The sequence below is a fragment of the Saccostrea echinata genome, unplaced genomic scaffold, assembly GCF_033153115.1.
Source record: "Saccostrea echinata isolate AGI-Se365-2 ecotype Australia unplaced genomic scaffold, CSIRO_AGI_Sech_v1 ptg000045l, whole genome shotgun sequence".
Taxonomy (NCBI): Eukaryota; Metazoa; Mollusca; class Bivalvia; order Ostreida; family Ostreidae; genus Saccostrea; species Saccostrea echinata.
The window spans coordinates 4,251,397-4,263,559 of record NW_026889794.1 but is presented as its reverse complement, the minus strand read 5'-3'; positions in this window follow the sequence as shown (position 1 = coordinate 4,263,559).

Below are 12,163 nucleotides of genomic sequence, written 5' to 3'. Positions count from 1 at the left end.
TACAATTTGTTACTGGTATTTGCGCTCTAATCATTTAGATTGAATATATTCGTGGGCCAAAACGATTATGTAAATTTCTTTTTTATTTCTTTTTTTATAATCATACATATTTGTAAAATTTAGGACAAATTGAATGACGAAAGCTGTGTGTTAGTTGAAGGTTATTTAAATTTTATCCACTTGGGATCAGCGGATGATTAATTTCCGTGAAGAATTATTTTCAGATCTTTATCTTAACATGCTTAATGACGATTAGCATCCATATTGATACCCCTCTTTCCCCCATGGCTGAGGATCAGCCCAAGTCTGACTAATTAGGTTACCAGTACTTAAAATCGGTTAAAGACCAATACAGAGAATATTTGAGGACTACAGCCACCGAGCCTTTCATATCAAGAGAAAATCCAGATACCATTACATCTCTCCTGTCTGTATCTTACAATTTATCATTTTATTTCTTATGTTTTGGCATTTACCTTTCTTCCATAGTTGCATCGGTAGTATCACTTTGTATGACATTATATGGACGTAAACCTGAGGAAAATTTAAGAAAATTTAGTTTTCTTTGAATTCGACCTTACTTCGGTGTTTTGCTGACTGGAATATATGTTACATTTTGAAAAATTTCTTAAGATAGAAATATAAAATTATGTTAATTTTGAATGTAAAAATTAACTTTGCATGAGTTGTCCCTTTGTCTTCAACTTCCTTATCGAGAATGTGCGATCTGTATGAGGCATTAAAAAGTACTGTTTAACTTGTACAATTTTCAATTATTCATGGTTATTCTAATTTTTGATAAATGGTTTATTAAAATATACAAGTAGGGGGTTACTTAAAAAATATGTTAATTGCAAACATCATTAATGCAACTGTACTTATTGTCATAATTCCAGAAACCCCTTTTTCAAGGGCGTTGATTTAAATGCATACAGGGACATAAATAAAATTTTATTTATGTCTCTGATGCACATGTTTAGATAATGATACTTTATGATTGAGTGTAGAATAAGGCTCTTTAGATACTCATTATGGCATAAGATAATCATATATCAATGAAATAATATTTTGTCATCTCCCAGATTATAAATTCAGCACTTCATTCACTGAAAATGATCACAAACAATATCATATAATTAACACAGTAAATGTGTCCCTACCCATTAAATCTTTTTGAAACTCTGTTATGTTATGTGTTAATCATTATCAAACATAACTAAAACTGCTTATTGCATTCATTACTTAGTCACACCTAAGAAATTCTAACGACAAGCTGACCCTAGTAAACAGGAGAGAAATACAGTTCTTTCCCGTCTATTTTCAGGAACTGTATTAATAAGAGCGGAGTCATTGCTTGTTTGTTCTATTGACCTTTTCTGCGTCACACCTCTTTTTACAGTGGGGTTGAATTTAATTTTTCTTCCTTCTTGTAAATTTATAGTGAGCGAAACAGTCAGTTCAGCTAAAGGCGACAAGCTGAATCTAAATAAATTCATCCAATGAAGTTCGATTGCCAAATATATAGCGTAGAAATCAGACTGACAAACAAAAGATCTTGCCAAGGAAGAGAGTCAATCTTTGAATTATTGCTTTATATTGTAGTTTGATATGGTATTTTGTCACTTTTAGCACCATATGTACATAACAGACATGTGACAGAATTGTCGATCCAGAAGAATACGCGAGTCCTTGCCATGCTTGAGTTGTATCTGATGAAAAGGCGATTAGTACAACCATTGCTAAATGTACCTTTTAATGACTGTTGCAACCAAACCGTCTCTTGAGTCCACTACACTTTCTTTACTCGTTAGTAAAATATTAACAGCAGTGAAGGAGAAACTTCAGGAGTACTGTACAATAACATATTCGAGAAGTGGTGTAAATCAGATGTGGATACTCAAAAACTCTTAGAAAATTTGAAATCACAAAATTTTACCAAAATCAATAAAATCAAAACGTTCGACTTTTCAACACTTTATACAACCATTCCCCACGATGAATTAAAATCCAGGTTCATTGACATCATAGACAGCTGCTTTTTCAATAAAAATGGAATTCAGAAATTTACTTACCTTGTCATTGGTCATTTGCAAAATTATTTTGTTAAAAACATTCCGATTGTTCACCCGAGGACTAAAGTTGATATTATATAGATGCTTGAGTTTCTGATTGACAATATCTTTGTATATAGTTTTTTTGAGATCAAGTTTTCCAACAATATGTCGGAATTCCCATGAGTACTAATTGCACCCCGTTACTAATTAGCAAAACTTTTTTGTATTCATATGAAGCAGAATTTATTCAAAAAGTTCTCCATGAAAAGAAAAGTCTCTTGCTGTGTTCTTCAACATTTGGATATTTCGAAGTTTTATCTATTTACAACATTTATTTTCATTCCTACGTTGATGCGATATATCCCTTTGAACTCGAAATAAAAGACTATAGAGTCTGATACATTTGTTTCTTATTTGGATATTTCACTAGAAAAAGACGTTAATGGTAACCTAACAACAAAATATATGATAAACATGATGTCTTCAACTTTTCTACCGTTAACTTCCCTTATTTATTGTCTACGGATTTTTCCGTTTTTCCGATCGTAACACACGGCGGTTTTGGCCAGTCGACAGGGGATGCTCACTCATCCATGGCACCGGATCCCACCTCTGATGTTTTAGAGGTCTGCGTTTGCTCTGTTCCTGATTTGTATTGTTTAAATAGACATTTGAGCTTGAATACTGTTCATTGTCTCGATATTTCAAGTAGCAATATACCATTATCACCTGCATATGGAGTTAATGTCTCCCAGATGATTCGATACTCAAGAGTATGCTCTATGTACGAACAATTTCTGAAACGAGGCAAGTGTTTGAAAAATAAGTTGTTGAAACAAGGATATCAATAGTCCCGCTTAAAGGCAACATTTCGCAAATTCTATAGTCGACACAATGACCTTGTCAACAAATACAATCTATCATCAAGCCGAATGTTGACTGATGTTTTTCACACAAATTGTTAATCCATTATTTTCTCAATGAATTGTCTACGGATTTTTTCCGTTTATCCGATTATGACAAGGTGCACACGGCGGATGTGACCAGTCGAAAGGGATTGCTTACTCCTCCATGGCACATGATCCCACTTCTGATGTTTTTAGAGGTCCGTGTTTGCTCTGCTCCAAAAAAATTGTAATGTTTTAATGGACTTTTGAGCTTGATTATTGTTCGTTATCTTCATATTTCATCTATGTTGTACAACATTTTTTGCTCTGATCATGATCATCATGTCCTTAGGGCCCCATAATAGAATGTTTTCCAGGCGTCAGAAGTCAATGAACATCACTGATTAATTCGGTATTTTTACGTATTTTTCTTCCCTTTGGTTACATACGCCAATAATTTCGAATTGCAAAGAGAGTCAGCGTGTTTGTGGTTATACCGGGTACTTGATTAGTTTCGTTGTCTTCTCTTCTGCCACCTTCACCAACGCATGTCAATAGAAAGTTTAAAAATTCATTTCAATTTGTGTCTCATTCTTCTTCAATAAAAGTATAACAAAAAGGGAGGCAGACTGCATTATCTTGGAGATAATTTGAACTTATTTGGCAGGGTTCCGTGAATACATTCAACAATACCCAGGAATCGGGTGGTTCTATCCCAAGTTTCTGAAGGCAAGATTTGCGCATTCCTGTACTCCTGAAATTTTATTATTCTTTAATTGTACTATTACATATAACGTATAATAGTTGCACAAACTCCCTCGTAAAGTTGGTAATATCACATGTATATTGTAGAAAGAAACGATACAATTTGCTGAAAAGTGTCAACTCAACAGTCCCACCCCCCTCCGTTTGGTTTCATGTTTAGTTTCTTTTTCTTTCTTTTTTCTTTTGCTTGAGACGATTTTAGATTCTTTTTGAGTTTGTATCGAAATATCCCCCCCCCCGGAAAAATTCTGGATTTTTTACGAAAAACCCTTTTGTCCTTTTATCAAAAAAATCTGAAGTTTTTGCATAAGATTTTAACTTAATAATCTATTACGACAAATTTTAAGTGTTTTTCACGATCGCATTCGTAGTAAATTAAACTTAAGATTTTACTTAAGACAAATGTCACCCGCGTGGTGCAGTGGTTAGAGCGTTTGCTCTAGAGTTGCGGAGTAAGGAGCCAATGATCCTTACGTCGCTGGTTCAATCCACTGCGGGATGTGGAGACCGGTCCTTCGGATGAGACCGTATAAACCGAGGCACCGTGTCGCAGTAGGCACGAAAAAGATTCCTCACTGCTCAATGACCCTGAGTGCCGAGTATAGATATAAATTTGCAGCCCTCCACCGGCAAGTAGTAGCGTCTCCATTTGGGTGAAAAATTCTCGAGAGGGACGTTAACTTACGCGACAGACCTCGTCCCAAGCAAAGATCTCAATATGCTTTATAATCCTTAAAAATGCTGATGAAACTAAAAATGAAGTTTTCACCACTTGAAAGAGAAACAAACATATTTGACAACAAATATCGATCAAAATAATTGAATTTAAAAAAAAGGAAGTTTGAAATCTGACGTCACAATCACATGTCTGTAGATGTAAAAGTAGGTCATACATGTACGAAAATTTTGAGAGAAACTGCCATCGTGAATATTTTGCAGTATAATTCATTTAATTTTTCGACAATAATTGTGAAATAATATAAAATCCTTTCGTAGGATGCATAAAAAAGTTCTATTAAACGTTTATTTAGATTTTATCTGTTATAGTTTTTAATAAAAACCGGCTCTAAGATACTTACGAGAGGGTTAGAGCTCTCGTAAAGTTACGATAAATTTTACACGTAAGATTCGTCGTCGATGAAAATTAAGGGCTACAGATCTTAGTCAATTAGTAAAGCACATTTCATTACTTGAATCCTAGGTAATAAAAGTTTTAAGAAATGCATATTATTGTTTTTTATTCTCTGAAATTTATTGCACCTGCATTTTGATTCTCAGAATTCGTCGCTATGATTAATTACTTTCATTGTTTTTAAATCTAATTAACTTTTTTTTTTTTTTTTTTTTTTTTTTTTTTTTTTTTAGTTATTATACTTTAGTACATTCAGAAGCAATAATCATTTCCGAGGAATTCAGATCTTTGAAACCACCTCTGAAGGTGTTTTAGTAATGTGCGACTCGTATAGTTTGTAATCTTGTGCTGAGATAGATGCATTTCATGATAATGGTGTTAAATGATATCTACTATCGAAAGCCCGTGAGTGATACTGTGGTGAAACTTGTTCGACGACCAAGCTTTTGAGGCATGAAACGTGTTTTTAATTCTATTCATGCGTTAAATGTTTTCTGTTGCATTGCTCCATGGGTTTTTTTCCTACCTGAATAATAACAATTTCAAGAAATACTAACGAAAGATTGAGTTTAAAATCATACAACTCACCGTAACAACCTGAGGATTTTTTTCTTTATATACATTTAAAAAAAAAAAACAACTAGAGCCAGGCCTAGAATTCCTACAAAAGATGCATATGACACAAGTACATAAGAATATAAATTTATGGAAAAAAATTATCGCAACAAGTTTCCCCCCGAAGAAAATATGCTATAAATTGATGAATATTTTACAAGTAGTTCAGACATGTCTGCTACTTTTGAATATTTATCACAGAAAAGTAATTATTCTTTGGTAATTACAGGTGTTTGAATATATATATGTAATTGTAGAATTGTTTTGAAAAACAACTAATATGGCTCCTAACCTTTTTGTTCTTTCTAGCATACTTGACACAAAGCCATTTAAGACATCTTTACTAAAACCAAAAATCCTTTAAAACATTTGCTGTAGAGAACAACTATACAAGATGGACTAAATGTCACATAACTGGAACATTTCATTAAAATATACTGCCCTTGTATAATATTAGATATGAAATTTTTTTTTTCAATAGCGCCTCTGAAACAATCACGATAATTATAGGGATGATTTGAAATATAATTCCTTTAAACTATTCACTAGTTTTTCATCAATGACTGAAATAGGAAATCGCTAAAATTCAATTCCATTTCCAATATTAGAACTAAAAATGAAAAAGTTTCAAGATATAAATGTAAACATAAGCATGCATATATTAAAACATTAAATAAAACTAAAAAGCCTTTTTATAGCAAGATTTACACTTTGGCAATCTCATTTTAAAGTATTTTCGCAATGCTTCCTTATATATTCATACCAATGGTTAGGCCTTTGTTTTAATACTGATTTGACTATGGAATGTTCCCTCTACCTGATCAATACATAGGGCTCACGGTGGATGTGGCCGCTCAACAGGGGATGCATGCTCCTCCTGGGCACCTGATCCCACCTCTGATATTTCCAGGGGTCCGTGTTTTCTGCCCTCTTCACATACTTGTATTGTTTATAGATTTTTTTGAGATCGAGCACTGTTGTTATCTTCACCTTTTTCAATCCTTATCTAATAAGAAATAAACAAGTTATAGCACAGAAAGACATAATACCAGTATTTTAATGTTCAGACATCTGCAGTATGATTCAGCTTAATAATATCCTTAATCAATAATTACTTTGTTTTGTATACAGAATGTGTGGTCGCACTAAATGGTCTTTAAAATGACAAAAACAAAATAAACATGCATGAAAACTATGCATGTAAACACAATTGTTAGATAAGAATTTCTGACGTATTTCTCGTCTCGTATTTCTAAACAAAAAAATGAACAGGATTAAACTATAATTTTTAAATAAGAACACATTTTTGAATGTTCTTTTGATAAATTGTTGGCGAAATTTATTTGTACGCCTTGCAGATTAAATGGAAATGAACTTGCATATGAAATAAACTATCTGGCCATTCATCACATATTACGGAAGTTCATCTTAAATTCACAGCAAAATGTAACAAACAATATATATATATATATATATATATATATATATATATATATATATATATATATATATATATATATATATATATATATATATATATATATATATATATATATATATATATATATATATATATATATATATATATATATAAAGTAATATATAGTAATATGTAATAATATATTGCATTAGATTACATCAGTTTTTCTTAAACAATTTACAAAATTTTCATGTGTATGTGAAAACAAATGCTTATCATAATGTTATAAAGTAGTTTCATTTTGCATATTCTTTATTATTAATTCAGACAGAATTTATTCGTTTATGAAAATAATTTGAATATACAGGAAACTTTCTTGGGACACAAAAACATCCCAATAATGATGTTATTTATAGTTAAAAGGTTGTTAAATAAAAAAAAAATCACTCTACACTATAAATCTGTATTTTGTAAGAAAAGAACATGTATATTTTTAATTTGGTTATATTTTTTCCCACAGAAGAGTTTAGTGGAAATAGAAATTTATAGGGCCTTTTGAAATGTTTTGTCAATAGTTTATACAGTTTTTATAAAGAATTTGCCGAAAGCTTCATTTGTTTATTTATTAAATGAGATAAATAATGCCATTTATGAAATCGACTAAGACATATTTTAGCAAATCACTGAGAAACATTTTGATTACTCACAGTTCACAGAAAGCTTTTTGTATCAAAACATGTTTTTACCGAGGTAGATATTTACAAATCTCCATAAAGATCCACATTTTAATTACTCTATTTGAATGCATAATACTTTGTATAGGAGTTTATTTCCGGAGCAGTAAATTCGTCGAAAACATCTTTCATGACATTAGAGTTATTTACATTACTTGCTTTGAATAGACAAACCGTATGCCTGTCTCCATATTACACCCTTATTACGATTCTTTCTATTCTTTTTATATTTCTATTTATCGCTATATCTACTAGTATTACAAATCTGAAATATGTGACACAAAGGCACCATTTTTCATTTAATAACAAACAAAGAAATATTTAAGAGAAACCGCTAAATTCCCCTTATGTTTCAGATACTAACAATATAGCATTTTACTCTGTAGAAAAAGAAAACAAATATCAAGCATTTGAACTCCATGCTTTGAACTCAGTTCTTTTCTTCTCAGATTTTTCATGAATACGATTTTACAATTTAGAAGGCACGGAATTCGTGATACTTTCATTATGATAATTTTATTGCTATTGCAATCTCCAATCGATTCTATAGGATGCAAAAATCTTCTGAAAGTTTGAAATCCATTTCCTTAACTTAATGACTTACTTAAACATGCACTACATACAATTACTGATCATTCGATTAAGGACAAGATCTTAAATTTACATTGTATTGTAAATATCTTTGAAAAAATATTATAATAATAAAAAATTATCATTTCTAAACTTTTATCGGGATGTAAATACGTGTTGGTCATGTGGTAAAATCCTATAAAGATGGAAGATTTGATACGTTCCAACCAGGATTTACATCCCGATAAATGTTTTAAAATGATACCTTATATTTATTGCGACTTATTTAAAACAAATATATGCGTACTTAATTTTTAAACCAATGAATGAAATATGCAGATAACGAACAGTTATCAAGCTAAAAGTCCATGGGAACAATACAGTTTGGAAGCAGAGCAAAGACGGACCTCTGAAAACACTAGAGTTGGGATCAGGTGTCATGGAGGAATAAACATCCCCCGTTGACCGGTCACAACCGTTGTGTGCTACAGTGTGAAAATAATGGCCTAACAATTCTGCTAACAAGTTCATTGTATCGACAATAGAATTTGCGAAATGTTGACTTAAAACCCGACTGTTTATATTCTTGTATCATTAAACTTATTTGTCAATAGCTCGTCTCGTTTTAAAAATTGTTCGTACATAGAACATACTCTTGCGTATCGAATCAACTTGGTGACATAAACCATGCAGGTGATTAATTATACATTTCTACACAAATAAGGAAAGTTGAGATAGAGAAGTTGAAGTCATTAACTTTTTTTTTTTGTTAGTTTGCCATTAAAGTCTTTCTCTAGTAGAATATCCAAATATGATAGAGATGTGTCAGAATTTGTGGTATCGAATCAACGTAGGAATGAAAATGAATGTTATTGATTAATAAAACGTCGTTGATTTATTTAAATGTTGAATTGGAGAACACAGGACGAGCCTTATTCTTTTCACATTTAAGTTTTTGAATAGATTCTACTTCAGAGGAATATAAAAACAGGTCGGCTAATAAAGGATCAATATTAGTGCCCATCGAAATTCCAATAGTGTGTTGTAAGATCTGGTCTCCAAAGACTATATAAATGTCAATGAGAAACTCAAGGATCCTTTTAATATCAACTACTTGTGTTAAGAACCTTATTGACGATACAGTTGTCAATTATATTAAAAAGCTTAGTTTTAATTGAAATGGTTGTATAAAGTGTAGAAATGTCAAATGTTTTAATTTTGCTAACTTTTGAAAAAAATTGTGATTTTAAATTTTCGAAAAGTTCCCTGGCTTTATTGAGAATCCTCAGATGATTTTCACCACTTGTATGCTGCAGCACAGTACGTCTGAAGTTTCTCTTTATGCTATCAAGTGTTGAGATTTTTTCTATAAGTACAACGAGTTATAATGGCATATTTAACTGCTGAGACTGTCTTTATGTTAAACTTTGTGCTTACTATATGATTTCCTTTTTTTAATCTTTCTGTCTATGCTATGAAAGGTTTGTTAAAGTTTATTAATTTGAATTTAACATCTTAAATTTAGAATCAGAATGTAATTATCTTCATTTAGATATGCTTACCTATATTAAACTCGGAAATTTTAAACATAAATGCAATTAACTCTAAATTTAGATTTCCTTATTTGACATTTATATAGTTATAAATTAATTATTACTACTATGTTAAATATTACACAAGCAAAAAATGTAAAAGGATATAATTAAACGAGAATGTCCTTGTATAATGATAAACAATGACACAGCTGTATAGTGTATACAATTAAATAAAAAATGATCTACTATGATATATAGCAAATACGAATATATTTTTGTAGACACTAGTGTTTCCTTTTGATACAATAATACTTTTCACACGGAGTAATTAAACTTACAATATACGAGTGTAAAGATTGAGGAAAAAATTGCTTGTCTTTTAATGTTAATTACAAGTGTAGTTTCCTGTACGTTTATGTATACATGGTAGTTCAAAGCAACTACTCATGATGAAAACAGGAAACATTGTTGAATATGAGTGGAAATATTTTAGGTGAAATTTATCTTTATTAATGAATACCTCTTGTTTTGTGTCTTTTTTACCCAGTCATTGCGTTAATAGAGCATTTATTTGAAAGCACAAATTTTTATGACTAAGAATTTCAAATAAAATTAATAATTGTTGTTTTAAACGTCATTAATGAAAGTTACAAACAGCGTGATTAATTGAGAGTTCTGTTAATTAGAATGTTAATTAATCGCTTTAGCAGGTGTTAAATTGTTGATTAATTGTACACATGTACTTACCTGTACCTTATCTTTTCATCGACGTATCATCACAAGACAATGACAATTTCAATGACGATGATAATTACTTTATACTCATATGTGCAGAAATACATGTATCGAAGTCAAAATACACGAACAGGTGAAAGACGATTCTATACCACAAAATTAAGGTAAGCGAACTAGTAGTGAAAAGAAAGATTCTTTCTTGATAAAGAAATTGACTTGTGGGGATACCCAACCCCATCTGGCCGTCTGGACGAGAACAGGTAAACTTATATTTATATATATTGTTTTTTATTTTTGGATTCACAATTCAGTGCAAGATTCTGACCAAAATAAATGCATGTTCTTCAAAAAAAAAAAATAAAATAAAAAATAAAATCAAAGAATGAACATAACTTTGATTCTATTTTACTAACGTTTTATAGTAATGTGATAAACAGATAAATTATTGGAATGCAAAATTGCCTTCATGACATTAAAGAAATCTTAAGGATCAACTCATACCAAAAAAAACAACTGAACTATTACTTATGCAATACATATCGAAAAAATATATATAACTAAAGACCACGTCTTCCTAGAGGAAACACGTCATTCTTGCAAATAATTTATTGAAAGATGTATAATTTTTTTCTACTTTATTGCCCTTGTTATGATAAAAAATCTATAAAAAAAAAATTATAATTGACATAACTAGCCCTCGGAATGCCAAAATGTCTAGAAGATTATGTAATGTTTTTAAGAAATACCGTAATATCACAAAAGAAAGACGTCCAAACAACTAATATGCAAATATGATTGCAGTAATTACATGTTTATTGATGTGATAATTCATGTATTCTGTCTTATTATTGTCCATTTTTTGTTTCTTGATATACTATATGCCAGTGATGATGATGTCGATAAATTATTTGAGCTGAATAAGTATCTCTACGCATCACACATGTGTAAACTGTACTGGTCAGAGACCAGAAGAGTTTATGTGATAATAAGGTGTCACTCGTCCGTCCCTCCATCTGTCTGTTGTCTATAAACATTTTTTTAAAAGTGCTATTCCTTCTACAGTTTTGGTTCGATTTCAATAAATCCAGGTACACATGTAAACTACACAAAGATGAAAAATTCTCTATATCAGGTTTTTAATTTAATAAAGTGTTGTCATGGTTACTTAAAGAGTAATTTCTGTAAAAGGCCTCAAAACTCTTACAGTGGTTTGATTTCAGTAAAGAGAAATAATTCTGTATATCGATTTTTGACGAACTGTGCTGCTATTGTTACCTAAATAGACATTTCTGTGAATGTTTTCCAAACTACTCCTCCTAGAGTCTTTGTTCAATTTCAATATTTCTTTGAAGACAAATAGAATACACTGTGGTACATAAATATTTATTTCGGTTTTTTATTACAATTAAAAGTGTTGCCTTGGTTACTAAAGAAGAAATTTCTGTGAAAGAATTTCAAAACACTACTACTGCAGTTTTCGTCCGTTTTAGATATAACTTGATACACAAGTAGACTACACTGAAAAACATGTATGCCGGTTTTTTATATAAATGAACAGCGTTGCGATGGTTCTTACAATAGAAATGTTTAAATTCTTTCAAAAGGCTTCTTCTACAGTTTAAGATTTGCAGTAAAACTTGTCACACAAAGAAACTAAACCAAGATTGTTATTTTATTTATTGTTGTCGTCATAGTTTCAACTCCAAGTGCTACTTT